The sequence below is a fragment of the Nanorana parkeri genome, unplaced genomic scaffold (genome assembly GCF_000935625.1).
Source record: "Nanorana parkeri isolate BGI_ZX_2015 unplaced genomic scaffold, ASM93562v1 scaffold1161, whole genome shotgun sequence".
Classification (NCBI taxonomy): Eukaryota; Metazoa; Chordata; class Amphibia; order Anura; family Dicroglossidae; genus Nanorana; species Nanorana parkeri.
The window spans coordinates 206,011-228,597 of NW_017307429.1; the positions used below are offsets into that span (position 1 = coordinate 206,011).

Here is a 22,587-nt window from a genome sequence, read left to right on the forward strand (position 1 = left end):
TGCTCCCTGCACACACACAACTCCAACACTCCTCTGAGCACTGGGCTGGCTTCCTAATAAGGCTGCTCTCAGCCACCTCATCAGCCCAAGCTGGTCATTGGCAACACCTGGCCCCAGGACTGGCGATCTCATCCCACCCAGAGCTCTATGAAATCTCCAGAGCTCCAGATCCCAGCTACAATTAGGAGAACCTGGACGAACCTGAAAAGCCAGGCTCTTCCTTATACCATGTTTCACATTCCGGACCCTCTTAGCCCCTTTGGCTGAAAGTCCTGGGTGCCAAAGTTGCCATCCTATACCGTGGCATCGGCTTACACTGTGCACTTTCACTGCCTGTAGATTCGATCTAAAGTACTCCAAACTCACCTGCCCCAAATGCATACTTACTTGCATCTTGGAGCTGCGGCCTGCACAGGGGCATGCCGCAACAAAAGTATTTTTTCCGCTTGACATGTTTGCTGATCCCCATAGATTTCTATTATTCACTGGAGCTGTTCATGGCCACCCTCAGGGAACCTTGAAAAATTCTGATGCATGGCAGAAGATTTACATCCCTACATTGTATCTCAGTTTCCACAGTAGAAAGTGGAAACTTAGGGTCAGTATGTAGGTGACGTAGAAACCTGAATTATATATTGCAAGAAAGCACCTCTCAAGACTGAATTTTGTCTAGTGATAGAAATGTCTCAGCCAGGGATTAATACCATTTTTTAGTTTTGAATGGTGTTGTGAAGGGTTAGACCCTGTGTCAAGTTTTGTTTGCTGTCTGCAAGAACATTGGGGAGATTCACAACTCCACCAGTTCCAGGACCCCCCCCAGTTGTAGGGGGTAAGGTCCACATTAAAGCAGATATAAAATACACAAACTCGTGCTTCTCAGTAATCATCAATACATCATCATTTTGTAACACAAGCAGTGTAAGTAACTGGATTCTGACTTGGTACGAATCTCATGCAGTCCTCCTACAGCAAAGCTCAGACCAGGGGAGACAAGCAGCACAAGTTGCTAACCAGGTACGCTGCAGTGCAAGGAGCATGCTGATAGGAAGAGAAGGTGACAGAGAGATTAGCTAATCACTTTGCTGCTTTTCCTTTCACTGTCCAGCCATAGGGTGGAGGTGGGGACTCGGAGGGAACCTGTAAGTAAAAGTGCAACTGCATCAGAAAAAGAGCAGGTCCCCTCCTCTGTCTGACAGTTCTGTGCTGTGTCAAAGAGCTGTGTACATTTCAAAACTGTGTAAATTAGGCAGAAACCCAAATCTTTTGGCAAGTATAACAGCACCCAAATATGTATTTCATGTGTGTAGCTAGCTGCTTGCTTGGAGTTCAGCTTTAAGAAACAGATTTCTGAAATCAGCAGTCTTAACTTTGTTCTTAAATTGACATACATCTGGAGATTCAAAGGACATCAAGCGTTCTGCTCCTGGAAAAATGTAATTTATCAAGCTAAAGATTTCTTGGCTTTTGAATTAGAAATACTTTAAAATGTTTTGTCTTGTGCTATTTTTATAAAAGGTCAGCAATCATTAGTTGAATGGAAAATGACATATCTTGCCTTAAATGTGAAGCCATTAAGCTTACTAAGGTGTTTGACGTATTCTGGTGTGTCTGGTCCCAATCTCCTGTCATTTAGCAGCATGCGTGAAACAAAGGTTGGATTGGATTCAGCATTTCATTCAAGGATCTTGACTTGATTTGGTTAGTATGTTTAGAATCATGCATATAGATTCCATACAAAGCATGTGGAAGTGATTTGACTTATATTTCTGGTCCAAGACAATCATTTTCCTATCAACAGGGAGACCCCTCAAGCAGACAAATCTTTTTTGGAATTGTTCTACAATATATCTCTAGAGAGAGGTGATTCAATGCACCTGTCAAAACTCCCATGCTTTCCTATTACTATACAAGAAGCTATGTGGCCATTTGTAACCAGGTGTAGGCTTCCCACAGGGTGATCAGACAAGGCTCTATGGCATTTGAGATGAGAAAGAGGGACACCTTCCAGCACAATGTATTTAGTCAATGGACACACTGCTGTCATGCCCCTAGTTATGAGGACCATTAGGAATTTATATGCCAATAATGACTGGTTAAACCCGGAATTGTATTTCATTTCGATATAACTTTTTCTTTATACTGGCTTTTTAAAATAGTAAACAAGATAATTGAGATATAAGATAAAGAACTTATCTAGAATAACACTTGTGTTAGTAAAATGGTACAGTTTTATAGATATCTATAAATCAGACTAAAAAGAGGGACAACTGAAGAGGAAAGAGGGACAGAGGGATTTGGTACCAAATGAGGGACAGTCCTTCCAAATGTAGTACAGTTGGGAGGTATGTCCACTCTGAAAGCTTGAAACCATTTGACAATGTGGTATCTCCACTGGTGGGATAAGACCTACATTGTACCATTAACATGATATTCCCTAGACTTTTGGTCACATGGCATCATACTGGCAACAATTTACTGCTTTTTCAATATGACTTTCCTCATGAAAGATGGTTCCATCTTTGTTAATATGGCACCCCAGAAGCCGTTACCTCCAGGCTTGACAAATGAAGCCAAGAGCCAGGTTCGCACAGCCAGGAGGAGCAAAAGTTCCTGCTACCAGACAGTTTTCAGCTTTACAAACATGACAAGAAGTACACTATTCTGCTCCAATGCCTTGTACCAGTTATAACAGAGACAGATGAAGACACAACACTCTTGGTTAATAATAATCCTGTCGACATATGCAAGTATGTACCAAGTAGAACTATCAACTGGTAATGCAAGTCATCTGCTACCTGATGTCAACAATGAGGAAGCACTCTCTCACAGCAAAGTGTACAGAATAGATGTAGAGCTTCTATACACACATATATACAGTACATACCTAAACTTATATACGTATACATGATATGATCACAAAGGGCCGTAATCCATATTGTCATTTGCAGATATTATGCCCTACAAAAAGAAAAATGTCCATAGGCTAGTGAAGATGATACCCTGAATATTGTTGAATACTTTCTCTATGACCAAGCAATGCAACCAGCCATTGTGGTGCTGGATAATAACTGGCCTCCAAGGCCTCTGAGCTAATTTCATACATTCCACAGATGGAAACTCAGTGCTGTCCAGCATGCTTTGTGCAAATACATCTTCCCGGTGGAAAATGCTTACGCCCCCAATATGAATGACTTCATGAAAAAAACTTATCTAAAGTTCATACATTTTTGCAATGTTCCATGTGACATCCCAGACCCAGTGGAGGAATTCAGTTTCAATGAGTATTACGACCTGATCTCCCTAAGGAAATAGGTAATATAATTATAATACAAGGATCCTCATATACAGGCATTAATTCTGTCAGAATGCCAAAACACCACTTGTCTGACCACTCAGACGGTATCCTCTAAGTGGTTCTCAACCTGTGTAACCTCAAGACCCACATTTGTCATTAAGTTGTGACCCAAGTTGCACTGCAATAGAACGCATTGTGGGCAGCTCTGCTGTGATGTAGAGGTGCCGGGAGCCAGATTGTGATGTCACTCCGGTCCAGGCACCTCTACAGGGTACGCAAGTAAGCTGTAAGCAATGCAAGTATGGATGGAGCTCCCTTGCAGGCATAGCCCCAGCCAACCCCACCCCAACCTAACACTCCAGACCGGGCAGCATTTTTTGAATGGCTGCTTGGCGCGAGAACTGACAGTCCTGTGCTAGAGGGAGGCTGAGGAGCCTCTCATCTAGAACACGGGGTCGCGACCCACTTTTGGGTCACGACCCACCAGTTGAGAACCAAGGCTCTAAGTCATTAAAGATGTAGGTAACGTCTTTCATGAGGAATTTTTCTGTTGGTAATCTTTACAAAAAAGAAGCACTGACAACAACTGAACTCTCACTTTCTAGAAGCAGTCGATTTGGTTCCCAGGAAAGGGACAATGACAGATGCTAGCAATTAATGTGATTTTTGTATGTATTTGAAGCTTGAAAACATCTTCTTCTATGTCACAGGTAAAAAAGGCAACCACAAGTGGTCAAAGAAACATATGTAATTAATCCTTGGGCTGTATATGATATTGAGACCCTATATAATTAGAGACCATCTACTTTGTCTGGAAACAAAAAGTAAGATTCTTAATGACTGTGATCATTAGAAAATGTTGTGCTTGTTTATAAGAAATGGGTGGAGATCATTAACAACATTTCTAGGGGTATTTAAAACAAAAATCAGTGTTAGGCAGTAGTGACAAACTGAAATAATAAAGATCCCTCCTCAAATAATATATTTAAAGAAAGTGCCAGAACGCACTGGATCCCATCCCGGCCGGCTCACTTTGTTTTGGGGCGGGAGGGGGCGTGGCAGTGCATTAAAGTCAATGGCACCGCAGCCACGAGCTCCGGCCGCAGTGCGATCTCCCGCACCAAAATGCGTGGCACATCAGTGCCTGCGTTCCAGTCAGATGCAGTCAGAAAAAATAGTGCATGCACTGGACCGGAACACAGGCAGTGATGCGCCACACAATCACACTGCAGCTGGAGGGTGTGGCTGAGGTGCAATTGCACCGCCACGCCTCCCCAAAACAAAGTGAACCGGCCGGGATGCGATCCAGTGCGTTCCAGCACCAATCAGGCCAGCACACACTAGGGCTGGTGTGAACTAGCCCTAAAGCCTTTATCTTACCTCTTAACTATCTTGTTTGCTATTTCCAAAAGCCAGTGTAAAGGAAAAGTCATGGTAAAAAGGTGCTGCCCTCCTCCAATCCTGCACTCCTCTGGGGAGCCCGAGACCACATCAGACGATTTCAACCGTGAACCTGGAAGTGCTGTGCTATAAGTATTTCTGGGTTCACAGCTGTCACATTTTGGTCAGCGAGGCCATAAAAACAGCTGATTAAGCACGATCTGTGTTTGACTGGTTGTAGCAGAGAGCAGGGGAGCCATTAGGGGTTAAATAGACTACCTGTCACCTGCCAATGCTATCACATATGGGCTTGTCATCCCCCTATTGTAATAAAGTTAAATGAAAAAAATGTGTTAAAGTAAAATAAGTAAACGTAAATAACATAGAAATAGGCCCCCACACACAAATGCAAATACGCATGTTTGGTGTGCATGTGTATGTAATTGGCGATTGCACCTCAAATGTCAGCCATCACTAAAAGTTGGAGTGAGAGCAATAATTATAGGGCCACCGTTTTCTGGTAACTCTAAATTGATGAGCGGTGAAGCGTTTTAAAGCGTCACCTACGAACAATGTTGGGCACCAGAGCTTTTCACCATTTTATAGGTGCACACAATTTTAAGGCTTGATATGTTTGGTATCTTTTTACTTAATGTAACCCCATCTTTTATGTTTGTGTGCACTCAAATTAGTTTTAGTGTGTTTGTCCTAAAAATATTGATTTGAGAATAATTTGCGCAAATAGTTTGCAACAAAGAAAATTGCAACTGGCATTTTTTTTATTCCACAGGGCCTCTGCTTTCAGACAATATATAATTATTTGTGGCTTTTAAGTAATTTCCTAACCAGTAATTCAGATTTGACAAAAGTGCGAAAAGTGATAAAAATTGCTCTGGTAAGTTAACCTCTTGCCGTCCGCCCGTTAAGAAAAAAATGACGGACGGCAGACTCGCATCAGCGGGTTGCCGTCTCCAGACGGCATTTTTTTCCTGCTCGCGCGCGCGCGCCCTTCCTGCACGGGCAGGAAAGACCCGCTCGTTACTACAGCCGTTAACGGCTGTTTCACATACAACCAATCAGCGGCTCTATAGCCGCCGATCGGTTGTATGGCGTGAATTTCTGAGCGCCCCCCCCCCCAATCGTGAGTGCCGCCATCTCCCCCCTCCTGACCCCTCACCTTTAATCCCGGGATCCGCTAGCCCATCTGTGGCCCGGGACCGGCTCGGGAGGGAGTCAGGAGAAGGAGGGAGGGAGATCAGCTCCTTGCTGTTCTCCCTCTGTACTGTGAATGCAGAAGTGATGTGTATTACATCACTTCCGCATTCACCTGTCAGTCATCTGGCTCCTACTGCCAGAGAGAAGAAGCTGATGAAGCAAATCTGTGCTTCATCAGCTTCTTTTGGGGTCTCCAGGTGACATTAGGGGTCTAGAGACCCCTAATATCTCCATAAAGAGGACCTGTCAGTGTACCTGTGCTATTATATAGGGGGATGGTATCCCCCTATGTAATAGCAATAACAATAAGTGTAAAAAAAAAAATCTATATAAATAAAAAAAGTTAAAAAAAATAAGTCACAAATGAAAAAAGTAAACCCCCCAATGTTTAAGTTCCCCTCTTCGTTTACGCACATATAAACGTAAATATGCGTCGCATGCGCCAGCGCGCGAAAATGACAATTGCGCTACACATGTTACATATTGAAGCGAACGTCGCAGTGAGAGCAATCATTTTAGGGCCATCAATCACTGATAACACTAAACTGATGAGCGGTAAAAGCTTTTAATGCGTCGCTTATGGCCAATTTTGGGTAATGTAGTTTTTTTGAGATTTCGCGCGCATGCGCAATTTTAAAGCTTGACATGTTTGGTGTCTCTTTAAGCGACGTGACCCCGTCTTTTATATTTTACCAAAAAAATTGGTAATAATAAATGTTTTAGAATTTAATATAGGGGGAACTGTTTTTTTTTTAAATCTGTAGTTTTTCCTTAATATATTAAAAAATAAAAACCCCAGTGGTGAATAAATACCACCAAAATAAAGCACTATGTGTCCCCAAAAAAGGTTATCAAATTAATTTCAGTACAGCGCTGCATGACGGAATAAATGTCAGTCAAAGTACCGCAGCGCTGAATACTGAAAAATGGCCTGGATGGGAAGGGGGTTTAAAACCCCGGATGTCAACTGGTTAAAGCATGGAAGCAATTCAACTAAACACATCATATTAGCCTATAAATTTAACATAGTTCCTCTGGAATGCAATGCATTTGTCCCACCAGTGCTCGAAGTCAAAGATTCGAATTAAAGTGACTCTTTCATCTTGGTTCTCCAACCACATGTTGACATCAGCTATCACTTAATTGTCATCAAAACAATTTTCTTTTTCCCAAAAACTTTTCAGAAGTTTTAAACAAAAAAAAATTACCGGAGGGCTGCAGATTTGAGGAACAGGGGCAACAAACGTAATCCACAATTTCACACTTTTCTTATTGGATAGCATAGCATCCATTGTAAGTCCAAACATGTGTTTACATGCCATATCTAAGTGTGATGGAACTCCACCTCTCAACTTAGCACACCTCTTTTCCTTGCCAGTTTCTCGCAATTTTGGTGTCAGTTATGCGTAGTAAGACCCAATAACTGTTTCTAGATATTTCAAATAACAGGTGAGAGGCAAACCTTCTGCATCCTAGAAAGCTGAAACTATCACTTTCCTGCAGATGCTGACACTCGTGGGGAGGAGGAATTCAGAAGCTTCATGGACATCCTTTGTGCTTTAGTTACAGGTCAATATGATGAATCCAGTAGTCATAATGATAACGTATCAGAAAAAAAAAACATTTGCCACAACATTTTGGAATACAGTCTTGTTAAGGATTGAGGCTAGGTTCACACCTAGGCGCGGTTTTCAATGCATAGAGATGTCTATGGGACCCAGACCGCACGACTACTGCCCAAAAATAGCTCCTGCTTCTTTTTGCACGTCAGGCGATTTCGTCCACACGACAAACCACAAAGCTGTGAACAGCCTCCATTGACTTCAATGGGAATCTGTGTTTTGCACGATATCGTGCGACTCAATTCGCACAATAAATTGCCTAGGTGTGAACCTAGCCTCATACTTAAAGCCCAACACTGGACACAGTCTTTTTCATACCTTCATGTCCTTAAAGCCTATATCCAGGTAAAAAAAAAAGTGGGACTACCTCTTGGCTGCAGGGGTTATCTGCTTGTTTTTCTTTAGGGGACCTTAGTAAAGGACTTTTACTTACCTAATCCCCGCTCCTGCTGCCTTCAAGACCAGTGTCTGCAGCCTCTTCCACTCCCATGATCGAAGGCCCTCTAACATCATCTCATCCAATGCAGGATCTATAGGACAACAGAGCTCCCACTCTACTTCCAATCAATTGCTGACACCAGTGTGGCTTCTATAACAGATGAGTGCTGGTGTCATGCATCCACTCCCTCTCCATGCTTTGATATTCGCAAAGCACAGCCTGTGAAGATGTTGCAGCCAGCTGTGAATATTAGGCACAGGATTCAAGTTGCTAGGACTGATTCTACAAATTTACTCATCAGTCACTGTAGAACAGAAAATGAACAAGGAATTGCCAGGCATAAGACCCAGTGATGAAATGTAACTTAAATTTATAGTTTAGTGGTAACGGTGGTCTGCCTCATTTTGAAGATTTATGGAATCTCTAGTTTGATACCCTACTACAAAGCAGTACCTTAAGCTTCCCTCTGCAAAAACAGATCAATGCCATCAGCGCCCCTATATCCAAATAAGCAGTACAATCAGCTTTTCAGATAGGTCAATGCCATCTACTCTACTTTCCAAAACCAGTGCAACTCCAACTTAGCAATACCATCATACCACATTCATCTCAGCTCTTCAAAAGAGCAATAACATCAGCTCAACTATTTAGTAGAGCAGTGCTAAAGAGTGTGTTCACAACTTTTCACAACACCCTACATTTTCATGGACAATCAGCATCTACCTTGGCACATTTCTTGACACCATGGCAGTAAGAATAGGGTAACTGATGTACCAACCTGAGTAAAAAAACAGAGCATGTTCCTGACACTCAGATGAACCACTTTGATCAGTAAAAAATATCCAGCTCAATGTGACAATACTACTATATGTGGCAGAAGTTAAAGGTGCAATAAACCTAACAATGATTGAGAGGCCATATGTGTTGAAATTGTGAACCCAGAAGTGTCCTGTTTTCTGGGCTTCAGCAAGTTCTCCATTTCGAAGTGTAGCTCAGCTGTGTACCACCCAGTGTGAGTTTGCATACCATCGGTGGGGCAATGGAAAGAATGTTGCTGTGGTTAAGAAAAACGATCAATGGGCACTTCCTTGTAAACCATAATTGCAGTGTTCCTGGAAGTAAGTGATTTCATATACATCAAATATAAAGACATTGTGCTCACAGAAAAAGTTGTAGATTGTTCCTGATCTTTTTGCAGTCATATGCTGTGCACATGTAATCTACAAGAAGGCCTACCTGCTAAATGGGAACAGCATGTGCTGCATCTCTTCAAAATGGGAACAAATCTTAGTTTGAATTTTTTTTTCAGAATGGCTATTGGTTTTCAAAAGAAATGTATGAAGATTAGAAGAAGTAGTATACTCAAACTTTGAATTTAGAAAAAAAACAGACATCTGGAATTAATGTTTACTTTAACAAATGCTAGGGCTCGTCTCCATATAAAGGAAATTAGGCTTACAATAATATTTTTCTTGCAGTGTTATGTAAAATCAGTTCAGTTTGTGCAAGCACTATGCAAACGATATACAATACCTCCCAACGTTCTGATGTTAAAAAGAGGGACAGTTTAAAAATAACATATTCAATGATTTAGAGGTGGGCTGAAAAGTTTAGACTTTTGCGCTTTAAAAAAAACATTTTTGTTTTATAGAGGTCTATACATCGGGCCTAAAAGAGGGACAACTGAGGAGAAATGAGGGACAGAGGAACTTGGTTTCACAAGAAGGACAGTTCCTCCAATTGAAGGACAGTTGGGTGCTGTGGATATAATGAAATTATTAAAGCTGATCTGCTGGGGAACAGCTGAAATATACACTAAGTACTATATTAGGAACACTTGTATACCTGCCTATTCATGCAATTATCTAAGGGCTAGTTCACACCAACTACAGTGCATTCCAGCCTTATTGGCCGGCTCACTTTGTGTTGGGGCAGGAGGGGGCTGTGCATTGAACTCAGTGGCACAGCAGTCACGCCCTCCGACCACAGTGCAATGAAGCCGCACGGGAACGCGTGCCACATCAGTGCCTGCGTTTTGGGTCAGTCAGAAAAAATGCTGGAACCACTATTTTTTCTGACCGGACTGGAACGCAGGCATTGATGTGCAATGCGTTCCCTTGTGGCCGATTGCTAACAAGCCCCTGTGTGATAGCATTTGGAGGTGACGGGTTCTCTTTATTGACCCTTTCACCTCCAATACAGGAGTTCTAGCAAGCACTGTGCTGGAACTCTTGTGACAGGTGAGAGGGGAAGGCTGCAAGTGCAGCTCTCCCCCTCTCAATGTTTACACGGAGCGGCAGTGTAACTTTTAACCCTGCCGCTCTGCTCCCCGCTCTCCATCCTGAAGCGACCAGCGAGGAGAGATACTCGGTGGTGGGGGGAGGACGGAGCTGGGAGGACGGAGCCAGCATGGAGAGAGGGAGGTGGGGGGCGGCGGGGGGAGGACTGACAGGCTGCAGTCTTATTACAAGTGACCTTGGCGACATCGCCAAGATCACTTGTACACAAACAAGTGGTTTCCCCTTTCTACATTTAGCCCTGTTTGTGCAAAGCAGTGCTAAACGTAGAAAAAGAATTACCGCCTGGCGCCCCAAACTGCATGTCCCGGGCGTCGGCTGATTTCAAACCGCATGCAGGGACACCCTAAACTCTGCAGATGGACAGGTTCAGATTTGGGAATAATGGCAGAGATCTCACTGTTGGAGTATTCAAGACAATCTAAACCCACCAGGCTCTAGCTATGATCACAATATCACTTTTGGGTGGTCTGACCCTTTAAATACATAAATATTCTCAAACAATTACCCTTCCTAATCTAATATTACCTGACCTACTTACATCTTGGATTGTGATGACACTCAGCTGAAACTACTCATCTACTGAAATGAGGAAACATTTCTGAACGTGGACCAAAATATCGATTTAATCATCCTTTTGATACACATTCCAGACAGTACAACAAAGGCGTAACATCCAAAATGAACTGAGCTTGTTATGAAGAAAAACAGACTGAAAACTATTGTAGAAGAGATATAATTAAAAAGAGTGGAGACCATGACGAGAAAGAAGGGAGCATATTACAGAATCCGATGTTTCAGGAATTGGGAGCTTGGTTAAACCAAAACATTCTTGTGCGTGATAAAAGTTATTAAAGAGAAGTTCACAGTGAATTGGCTTTGATCAGTGGAGACCCATCTTATATAACAGTCAGCAAAGCATAATCATGCAATGTATAAAATAATAATATAAAAACCATACCTCTCAACTTTCTGAGATGAGAAGGACACCTTCCAACACCATGTATTTAGCCAATGGACACACCCCTGCCTCATGATGCGAAGCAGCCTGGCTTCCTGACCAATCGGGAAGCTTGGAGACAGGTCATGACATGCCACCCGGCTTCCTGATTGGTCGGGAAGCCAGGCTGCCTAGCAACAAGTGAAGCCGGCTTCCTAGCCAATCAGGAAGCCAGGAGGCGGGTCATCACATCCTGATTAACAAGGAAGCCAACTCCATGCTCCCTCGCGGCACTGACACTGTTCTTGCTTCTGGAGGGTGGCTACTTTTGTTCCCCATGGTCCCTGTGTGTTGTAAAGTAGACACCACTCCCAGCTCACTCCCGTGATGGACTACAAACTAATTTGTATTGAGATTGTAGTCCATCACAGGAGCGAGCTTGGAGGGGTTTCTACTTTACAACATACACAGGGACCACGGGGAAGAAAAGTAGCCACCCTTCAGAAGGAAGGACAGTCTCAGCATGAATTCAGAGATGATTTGAGGATCTACAGCCCAGTGATACACAAATAAGATCCAGTTTTGTTTATAGTGAAGGTACTTGAATGCATTTTTAAGGTTTAATTCCTGGGTTTAGTGTTATTTAACAGATACAAACTTTCTCTTGGTCAGCAACTCAAAAAGTACCAAAGCCATTGGATCAGCGTGATGAAGGAAAAGAAGATCAGCAAAAGCAGCCTGTGTATTTCTCTGAGCACATAACTGGGATTACAAAGTAACTTTATTAGAGAGTAAGGTCAAAGTACAAACCACTAAAATGAACATCCTCCCATGTACGGCTGTGATGCCAGCTAGTTGGCCAGCTCTCAGGAGTCTTTTTAGTTCTCAGAATAGCTGTTCTTGGGTTTATATAGAAATAATGAACTGGAGCCAAATTCTAAAGTGCTCAGGAGGGGTCATTAAATTGTATAATGCCTTAATGTGCAGATTTTAAGTGATTGTTTCAGACACCTGCAGCCACTTTTCCTTCACCGCTATTATAACATTACAATGTGGACTCAGTAAAGCATTAAAGCTGCAACTGATATTATTTATAATAGGGTCCTGTATAATTTATTGTATAAATAGTTTTACTTCCTTGTGTAATCAGCTGGGAACATCAGCATATTTTTGAGGTTTCAGCTGCAATTATTTTTAGTGTGGTGTTTGTTATGTTGGTCTGCTGTCTCAGGACCCGGATGGACAATCTGCAGCAGGCTTAGATTACCAAACTGGCTCTCCGTAGGCCTCCCAATCTGGACATCACTGCTAGTAATTGAGAAACACCACTTTCGTTTAAAATGTCAATAGAACATATAAAATGACTACATCATAAAGTCATTTTTTAACTTAAAGTTTAAAGTGTAATTGTTAGTTTTCCCACTTCCTTTAATCGGGCCAAGCTGTGTAGCAAAAGCAGAAGTTACATTGGCGGGGGTGCTTACAATGGTCAACTTAGACTTTGATTTGTTTGTTGCCTACATAAATTTCACTTAATGCTACGGGGTGAATTTGTCAATGATTCCACAAGAAATCTGCCCAACATTCGCCTTGTGACACAAGAGGTAAAATCCCCTGTGACATCATTGCCTATGCAGTATATGGGCTGATGTCAGGGGAACACCTTCCCCACAGTTTCCAGGGCACTCAAAACTGTGCTAGTGGTGATGAGATCTTCATTGCTCACAGTCTGATTGTGCATTGAAGAAGGGGTGGCCCAAGCTCCCCCCTAACTGTGACCTGCCATCACTGGAGTGGCCGTCGTGGGACATCATTGGATGTTGCTGGAACCTGGAAAGGTAAATATTAGGTGTAAAAGAACAAAGTATTTTTTGGGGTGGTTGACTGCTTAGGGGATTCCTAAGCCAGTTCACCAAGGAGGGGATAACCACTTGCCCCATATTAGGGGTGAGGTTGGTGGAATATGAGCCCCCTGCCAACACTCCTTTCTGGGCACGGGGGTGCAGAAGTTTTCATGTCTGCTGAGCCGGGCTGGGCAAAGGCAGAGCGTGTTTAGACACAGCGGAGGTGGAACCAAAGACATAGCTCTACAATTGGGAGGGACTGATTGGATGGAATGGAGGTGGAGCCCTGGTGACCGGTTATTGTACATGGAAGTGGAACTATGCACATTAGGATCTACTGAATGGGTAACCTAGACAATGAATAGATGCTGAAGGCTGATTGGATAATGTGTCTTTGGGAGGTGGAGCTGACTATGACAAGATGGGCAAGGCTTGTGACAATAAAATGGTGGTGGATAACCGCAACAGGTTCGTTCTTGAAGAAGTCCATTTTGATGAAACACGTTGGGCGGTGCCTGCTTACGTTACTATTGCTGGGACATTTGACAACTTTGAAGATTTCCTGTTTATTTTAATCTTACGTTTTTATTTTTTATTAAAACTTTTTTACCCTAAGAGCTTTTTCTTCTTTGTCTGTGTAAATAATGGGCTTTTGAGTATACTAATTAAGATCACTACGGTATCAGAGGAGGAATTGTTCTCACCTGGTTGTTAGTGTGAATTATGTATGCATAAAGAGGAGAAGCCTTTCAGTTATACGGTTTCTGACCTGTGTATTTAATTACAAGGTCACACCAGCTTCAGTGAGCTCTCTCCAAGGAGGGAAGCACCGTGGAGGAGAGAAGCTTCAGGGAATAATAATCATTGCTGAATATTTTACAAGAATACTGGCTGAATATGATAAACTTGATGATGGACTGAGTTATAGAAGCACTTTTGTTATTACTGTTTGTTTTTATTATATCTGTTTGATTTTATGCACATTAAAACATAAGAAGCTAAGAATCTGAAATTAGTTTTTAATGTTGCTGAACAAAAGTGTATTTCCTGGACATATTTAACTTATTTGTGGTCCTTTATCAATACAATTGAACACATAGAATGACACTGCATATAGTACCTTTTATTTTTTGCGTTATTAAGGCACATTGTCATGCATTTTGCTCAAACAAAATAAATGGACAAAAGAAAATCCATTTTTCTCATTAGAGCCTGCTTAAACCGGCTTGCTGCATTCAGATGTGTTGGAAAAAAAGTGTTTGCTGAATTTTTGGCATCTTTACCTGTATTTTTCCATTCAGGTCAACTGAATTAGACCTTTCACAGTGCATGATAAACGGAGTCCAACAATATGTCTAACCAACACCGCTGATGTTGAACAAACTACAAGGCCATTCTTCCTGTAGACACTATTAAGACTTATTCATACTACAGCAAAACCATGGGGGCTTTGCAGACGGTTCCGACTCCTGCCGGGTCAGGGGACTCAGTGCATATATATTGGGGTATTCAGTGAGTGAGGCATTGTGCTACAGGAGTACAGTGTTGAGTATGCCATTGGACAACAACTGCCTATTGCTTTCTATTGTTTGCAACCGTGCAGAACAAACACAATCTTTCTCCTGCATCCAGTGAGCCTTATAAAGAGGGAAAATGGCTATTATGAGGCTTGTGTCTGGCAAAGCACACACAACATTATACTCACCCGATCATCGGAGCTGACTTGCTCTTAGACCGGTCTTTCCAGGCTTGCTCCCCTTCTGCTGCAGTGGTCCAAGGTCCCCGAGTCATCACGTTCTATACACCATGTATAGTGAGGACGCTGAGGCACATACCATCGCTGTAGGAGGCCAGAGGCTGGAGGGAGCGCTGTCACAGCCAACCAGATCCAAGGATCAGGTGAGTATAGCTTTGTATTTCCCTCCCTAGACCAACACAACCAGTTAACCCTTGCAGTGCGGGGGTAGCCCCACTGCAAGGGTTATTAAAAGTTTTGCCTGGAGTTCTGAATTAAGTTTACTTATGCATTCCTTCAAAATAGAGCTGCAGCTAACAATTATTTTTAAAAATCGATTAGTTAGCAGATTATTAAGTTCGATTAATCGGATAAAAAATAAAATACATTTTAAAAAATGGCTCCAGTGATAAGACTACTAGTTTGCATTGAGATTGTAGTCCATCACAGGAGCAAGCTTGGAGCGGTGGAAGTAAAAAAGGAAAAAAAAGTGTGGTGTGCAATATAGTGAAATGGAAGGACTACAAAACCCAGCAATAGTACATTATAGCTGGCGGTATGCTGTATAATGTACTATTGCTGGGTTTTGTAGTCCTCTATAGCTAGTGGTATTTGGCATTGCACCACTGTATAATGTACTATTGCTGGGTTTTGTAGTCCTCTATAGCTAGTGGTATTTGGCATTGCACCACTGTATAATGCATTATTGCTGGGATTTGTTGTACTCCACTATAGCTAGTGGTATTCTGCATTGCGCTGTATAATGTATTATTGCTGGGATTTGTAGTCCTCTATACAGTGCAATGCAGAATACCACCAGCTATATAGGAATACAACAAATCCCAGCAATACATTATACATACAGTGTATAATGTATTACTGGGATTTGTAGTCCTCTATAGCTGATGGTATAATATACAGCACAATGTACCATCAGCTATAGAGGAATACAAATCCCAGCAATATATTATAGAGCACCATGTGTGGGAAAGTGCAGGCTTACCCGAGCAGTCTTCCAGCAACTTGCCCTGAGATCGGGCCTATCTATCGGCAGCTGTCATCCCCCCATACCTGCTCCGCCTTACTTCTTCTCACCCGCTTCCCTGTGCCGATCGTGGATGTGGGCGGGCGGTGAGCGTGAGGCGGGGAGGAGGTGCAGCGTGTGGAGCGTGGATGCGGGCGGGTCTGGCAGCGGCGAGCGTGAGGTGGGGAGGAGGTGCGGCGCGCAGCGTGTGTGGAGCAGTGAACAGTACCAACTAATGGGAAGCCGATTAATCGATGATTGAAAAAGTTGACAACTTTTTCAATCATCGATTATAATCGATTTAGTCAATTAGTTGTTTCAGCCCTCCTTCAAAAGTTACAAAATTAATGTAAATTGCAAGTCTGCAGGTGCTATTATCTGACATCTGTTTAGAAAGATCCCTGCCTCACAAACATACTAGCTGAAAGCTGGAATCAGGCTTGAAGTGGGAGAATCTGCTATATACGCTTTTGAGTAAGAGAGAGCGAGGTATGGGGGTGTACATACAGAACGGAGACATCTCAGGCCGGGGTTATCAGTGTGTTCTCTTGCAATACAAATTGCAGGCAGACAGCGGAGCTGTGTTTGGGTTACATGGGTACAGACAGATATGGACACCGGCACTTCAATGGTAGATAGAATACGTCTATTTAATGACGTACGTGCAAAACATACTTATTGCGACATTTCGGGGTCACGTAGAATCCCCTTCATCAGGCAGACTTATTCCACTTATTCTGCCTGATCAAGGTGATCCTACGTGACCCTGAAATGTCGCAACAAGTATGTTTTGCACGTACGTCATTAAATAGACGTATTCTATTATTGGAGTGTCCATATTTGTCTGTATCACTGAGACGGTGGCAATCTGTTGACTACCATTGCACCAATCTTAATGGATGAGCGGTCAGGAGTGGAATGGGTACATGGACTGTATGTAGGCTGTTCCATTGGAAATGTTTTGGCAGGAATACTGTGGATTTGTTTCAACTAGCAAATTATCTGTTTGGCAAAAGTTGGCCCCTAATGTGAAGTGATAGTATATTTTCAGCAAGTACACATTTTGACTCATTATTATGACATTCACGTGATAGCAATTTTCACATCTTAACTTGCGTCTTGCTTATTATGTTGATTATTTCATTTCATAAACAAACATCAACTAAAAATGTAAAGCGGCCGGTCATCCCTGTATTAGGGAAAGGAATTAAAGCCTATGTCTGGGCAAACGTAATCCCCCTTCCAGTCCTCTTCCACCCCCTTCTTCCAAACATTCAACAATAAAAAATAAAAAAAGAACTCTAAAAAAATTCTTAACCCTTGCAGTGGGGCTAACAAGGGTTATAAACTTAGTTATACTCACCTGAACCTCAGAGCTGGCTGGCTGTTAGACTTGTTCCTGGAGACTCTCTTCACCCCACCTCCCTGCAGCGGTCAAAGGTCTCGTAAATCATCACACCCAAAACACAGTGTATTGGAAATGAGGACAGCGAGTGACATACCGTCAATGGAGCAGAGGAAGGAGGAGAGAGGCAGGAGGAAGTGCTGTAACAGCAAGCTGGCTTCAAGGATCGGGTGAGTATAGCTTTGCTATTTTTGCACCTAGCTGAAAGCGAGCACTTAACCCTTACAGTGTGGGAGTAGCCCTACGGCAAGCGTTAAGGGAAAAAAATTCCTGGAGTTCTTCTTTAAAATAAAAGTTTACAACCTGCTTTTTATTCACCCATGACCCATTACTTGTCCCTTGCTCCTGTCTCAGATGGTTGTGGAGACCAGCGATCCAACGCTGCAGTTGGTTCCCTCGTTGTGACATCATGACACTGTCTCGGAATCCTGCCAGGGAGACAGCTTCATCATTTGTGCTACGAATAGATTGTAAGTTCTCATGAACAGGGCCCTACTGTATTGAATTGTATTGTAACTGTACTGTCCCCCTTTAAAGAAAACTGTTGGCGCTATAGAAATCCTGAATAATAATCATATTCTCTGATATATAGAAATACAAGGCAAAAGTCAGAGTACTGCTTAGCCACAAATATTTATAATAACGAGTACGCTCGGCTTCCTGATTGGCCGGGAAGCCGGCTCCATGCTCCCTTATCACCAGGTAATGAAGGAGCACAGCGGCGGCTGCCTGGCCAATCAGGAAGCCAGGCAGCGTGTAATGACTCATTGGCTGGCTTCCTGATACCGGAAGCTCAGGTATCGGGCTAGACATCGGAGCATTTGGGCAAGTAAGAGTACTCGCCCAAATACTCGGCATTGACACCGATACTAGTATCGGTAATGGTGCATCCCTGAAATTTACAATAGAAATATTTCTAGATGTTCATTATAAGATAGGAAATATTTACTTTTCAAAGTAACGTCCACTTTACGAATGTTTAGAAAATGTTTCTTCTTACTTCACATGTAACACATTTTTATGTATTCATTTTATACTTTAGGTATAACAAATGGGCGTGGCCATTACTCAGCTATGCCAGCACAAAGCATCAAAGTGAGAAGCCAGAAACCATATTGGCATTAAAGTGGCACTAAACTCAGGAGTTAAATTATAAATGCATTCTAGTAACTTAAATATGAACAAAAATTGATCTTATTTGTGTATCACTCGGCTGTAGATCCTCAAATCATCTCTGAATTGGTGCTGACACTGTCCTTCCTTCTGGAGGGTTGCTACTTTTGTTCCCCATGATCCCTGTGTGTGTTGTAAAGTAGACACCATTCCAAGCTCACTCCTGTGATGGACTATAATCTCAATACAAATGAGTAAACTAAAAGGTGAGATTTTTTTTTACCTCGATTGGTAGAAAAACGTCTTCCTGAATATAAACACACCAATTATTTCTATCCCGTAGAATAACTAATCCCAGTGAGTGACCTTATAATGAAGAATGAAAAGGAGGAACTTTTACTTCTTGCAAAACAGACATCACTACCGTGTTTCCCCGAAAGTAAGACCTACCCCGAAAATAAGACCTAGCACTATCTTCAGGGGTTTCTGTAATATAAGACCTACCCCGAAAATAAGACCTAGTTCGGTGGTAGATCACAAGCCAGGTAAGAGAATGACGGGTTTACAAGGAACAGCTCTCAGGCATATAAAGTTTATGTTGCAGAAAAAAGAAGTACTTTCATTTGAAAGCATTTGGGAAAAAGAAGGAAAAAAATATTTACATGGATGGATTGTCTGCTGAATTATTTGTTAGGAAGCTGCATGATATCTCTAACAAGGTTGTAGTTCTGCACCGCAAATGAGGCTTATCCATTGTGATGTCTCTGTCTGTTATTGCATCAGGCTTGTTCTTCCCAGAGGAGTATTTCATATTAATTCACAGCCAATCAGACAAAACAGCTACTAAACATCTGATAACTGTACTGTGCATTTTGTGCTCTATCTCTTGTTGGATTGATACGGCATTGTTCTTGTAGAGGAGTATTGCATATCCATACATAGCTGATAACTTACCATCTAAACTTTTTAAACCAAAAGCAATGGTTTTTGGGGATTTCCCTCTCTGTGCCCTTGTTTTACAGAAGTATTAAACATACATACTAAACAAAAAAAACAACTAAACAAGACATAGACATCTAACAGAAGCAAACTAATCACTTTGACACAAACCAGCTAAACGTTCCAGTAGCTCTACCTTGATAACCATGGTCTTCCCTTTAGGCCTGGTTCACACCTGTACGTTTTGTAGCGCGTTCAACGCTCCACGAACGCTCTACAAAATGCTCAAACATGAAAATCTCATTGTTTTCTATGGGTATGGTTCACACCTTGCCGTATTTAAGCCCGTCTGTACACGCTCCAAAGCGGCCTACGCCTGAAAAAGGTACATGAGCTTCTTTGCGGCATTTTTGTTCCGCGTTTCCATTGAGATACAGCCAAGTAGCCCTCGGAAACACATCGTGGTAAAAACGCGCGTTTCCGAGGGCTACTTGGCTGTATCCCAATGAAAACGCGAGACCAAAACGCCCCAAAGAAGTACATGTACTTGTTTGGGCGTAGGCCGTTTTGTAGCGCGTTCAGACGGGCTGAAATACGGAAAGGTGTGAACCATACCCATAGAAAACAATGGGATTTTCAAGTTTGTACGTTTTGTAGAGCGTTCATAGAGCGTTGAACGCGCGACAAAACGTAAAGGTGTGAACAGGGCCAAAAAGGCACACGAGCTTCTTTACAGCGTTTTTGTCGCGCGTTTCCATTGGGATACAGCCAAGTAGCCCTCGTAAACGCATCGCGGTAAAAATGCGCGTCACTAAAACGCGCGACAAACGCGCATATTCGATACGCCTAGGTGTGAACAGAGCCTTATTCTTCTCTACTAGTGGGATGATGTATTCCACCAGTAACCTCCACCGCACAGTACTTACATAAGCTGGTATCCAAGCCTGATTTGGGTAGAGACTAGTGTGCTTACTTACCTTCTGGCTTCTCTTATGTCCCATGAAGCGTAGAAACAAGATTAAAGAAGACATTTTCACCACACATCCTAATGTCTTACTCAATTCAAATGAGTGCCTGGAACATAGCCCAGTGTGGGGTATGATCCTGACGCTCATTAGAACTGAAGAAGCCACTTGGAGGCATAGTAAAACATTTTCAGTCCTTATCCAATTTAAATGACTTACTAATACTAGCCTTACCATAACCTGTAGAAATGAAAACCTTCACACATCACATCTAGCAACATGATTTCCCTCCTGACTCTGCAGGTCTGCCCACGGGACATGTCACTTTGACTGCTGGTTTTAAAATATTTTATGGAGAGTGGAAGAAGTGACCTTGCAGTATAAGGAGTAAGACCCCAAGGGAAATCAGAGCTAGGAACTGCTGCTTAAAGGTTTTCTATACTAAACAATCAATGCTACATAAACATGTAACACAAGGAAACTAATCACTTTGACACAAACCAATTAGACTTTTCCAGGAGCTCTCTTGCTAGCTATGTTCCTGATTTTATTGTTCCATGTTATTGAGATGATATATTGCAATCAGTAACGCCCACCCCATAGTACTTACATAAGTTGGTACCCAAGCCCGATTTGTCATCTTTGGGTAGAGACTAGTGTGCTCTCTCACCTACTGGCTTCTCTTATATCTCATGAAATATAGGAACAGGATGTGTTTGGAATTACTGAAGACCCGTTCACCACTCATCCAAAAGGCTTACTCAGTTCAAATGAGTGTCTGGAACCTACCCCATTCACATGTCATGCTAAAGGAATACAAATAAAGATGACATTCTGAAGCAGACTGGTGTGCGGACAACATATCTTCTAGATGGAACATACCCCAGTCCGGGGTATGATCCTGACACTCAATTGAACTGAAGAAGACACAAAGCAGAGTAATAAAACATCTTCAACATTACTAAAGAAGTCCAATCTAAAATGACCAATAATAGCTATGCCATGACTTAGATAAATGAAAAGCTTTACACATCTAGCAACATGGTTTAACCTCCTGACTCTGCAGGTCCGCCCACTGAACAGGACATCTCACTTTCACTGTTGGTTTTAAAATATGTTATGGAGAATACTGCGCAGTGAGACTCCAAGAAAGATAGAAAGCAGAGAACTGCTTCTTGGAGGTCTCCCGAGCAAAGATAAAAGAATTCTGGTGGGTGATTTATCTTTCCAGATCCTAGAAAACATGAAATATCAATATCCTGGATGAACTCTAGAATGTGATGGCTATATCCTACGTGTTGCATCTACTAGGCACAAATCCCTTTTCTTACCTTAAATTGGAATATTGTCATGCGACATCCCAGAACCACTCTTACAGCCAAACAGTCCCATAGGTTTGCACAGGGATCAGAGCCGTTTATTCCTGAAGGTGCTCTAAGATGTTCCAGCGGCAGGGACGCTGCAGCAGACTGTCTGATCTCCGGGACAGGACTAAGTCTACAACTTGCAGATGATGAAGTTTTCTCTGCTGAGCTCCACTCCCATTCACTAGCACTTGCCAAGTTCTCTAATTTGAAGCAACTGCATCTTTTTAAAAATAAGCTGCGTTCCCTGAGGAGACTGGTTCTCTTGTTTGGGAGTGAACGCTGTAGAGGGACCTCTCTCTTCTTCTATCCGCTCACAGTATATCTGTCTTATTGGTGCTTCCACTTTGATGCCTAAAATCATAGTGAATATCTTGCAGATGGTATGTGCAGCTTTTGGCTCAGTAAGTCACCCCAGCAGCTGGGAGGGATTATGCAGTTAGATTTATGCAAGCCTGCTAATATGTGGCCAGCATGATGGTTTCATTTATGTCACTTGTTCCTGGGTAGTAACAACTTTGAATGATACACTCCCCCATTTTTTTGTATTTGGTTTGTATAAAGAAAAATTTTACTTAGAGAAATATGCGGCTGCGATTGCTGGTATCCTAAAAATTCGAATTGTTTGGCTGCCTCCTGCTTGATGATTTGAGTTAGTGACCCAGAACAAGTATGCAGCACATTAAAGATGAATTCCAATTCAACAGCTAAATACACAGATGAAATACATATATGTGAGCTGTTTTACCTGTCAAAGGATTTGTATTTCTGTCCATCCAGTTCTGAGACTCACACACATCTGCCACACAGCACATCACCATCTGGCAGGGCAGGACACCTGGTTTTAATCTGCTGCGGTTAAAGCTGAACTCTGGCCTTACCTTCAGTCTTGTACAGTTGTCCTCTCCTGGACTCAAATTGCTGACTATGATTTAACTGCACACTGTGAGTATCTTACATTGTGCATTATAAGTTGTATTAAGTCTCATTTCCTGGCTGGAGGCATTATC

At 42.4% G+C, this 22,587-nt stretch overlaps 1 protein-coding gene across 1 annotated transcript in view; it reads right to left on the reverse strand.

Moving 5' to 3' along the window:
• The window catches only part of C1QTNF7 (C1q and tumor necrosis factor related protein 7), a 58,696-nt gene extending 36,955 nt beyond the window's left edge, over positions 1 to 21,741 (reverse strand). The window contains exon 1 of the mRNA XM_018568246.1: positions 21,545 to 21,741. The gene's annotated coding sequence lies outside the window, so the exon portion shown is untranslated. The remainder of the gene's footprint in view (positions 1 to 21,544) is intronic.
• Positions 21,742 to 22,587: the final 846 nt, after the last annotated feature.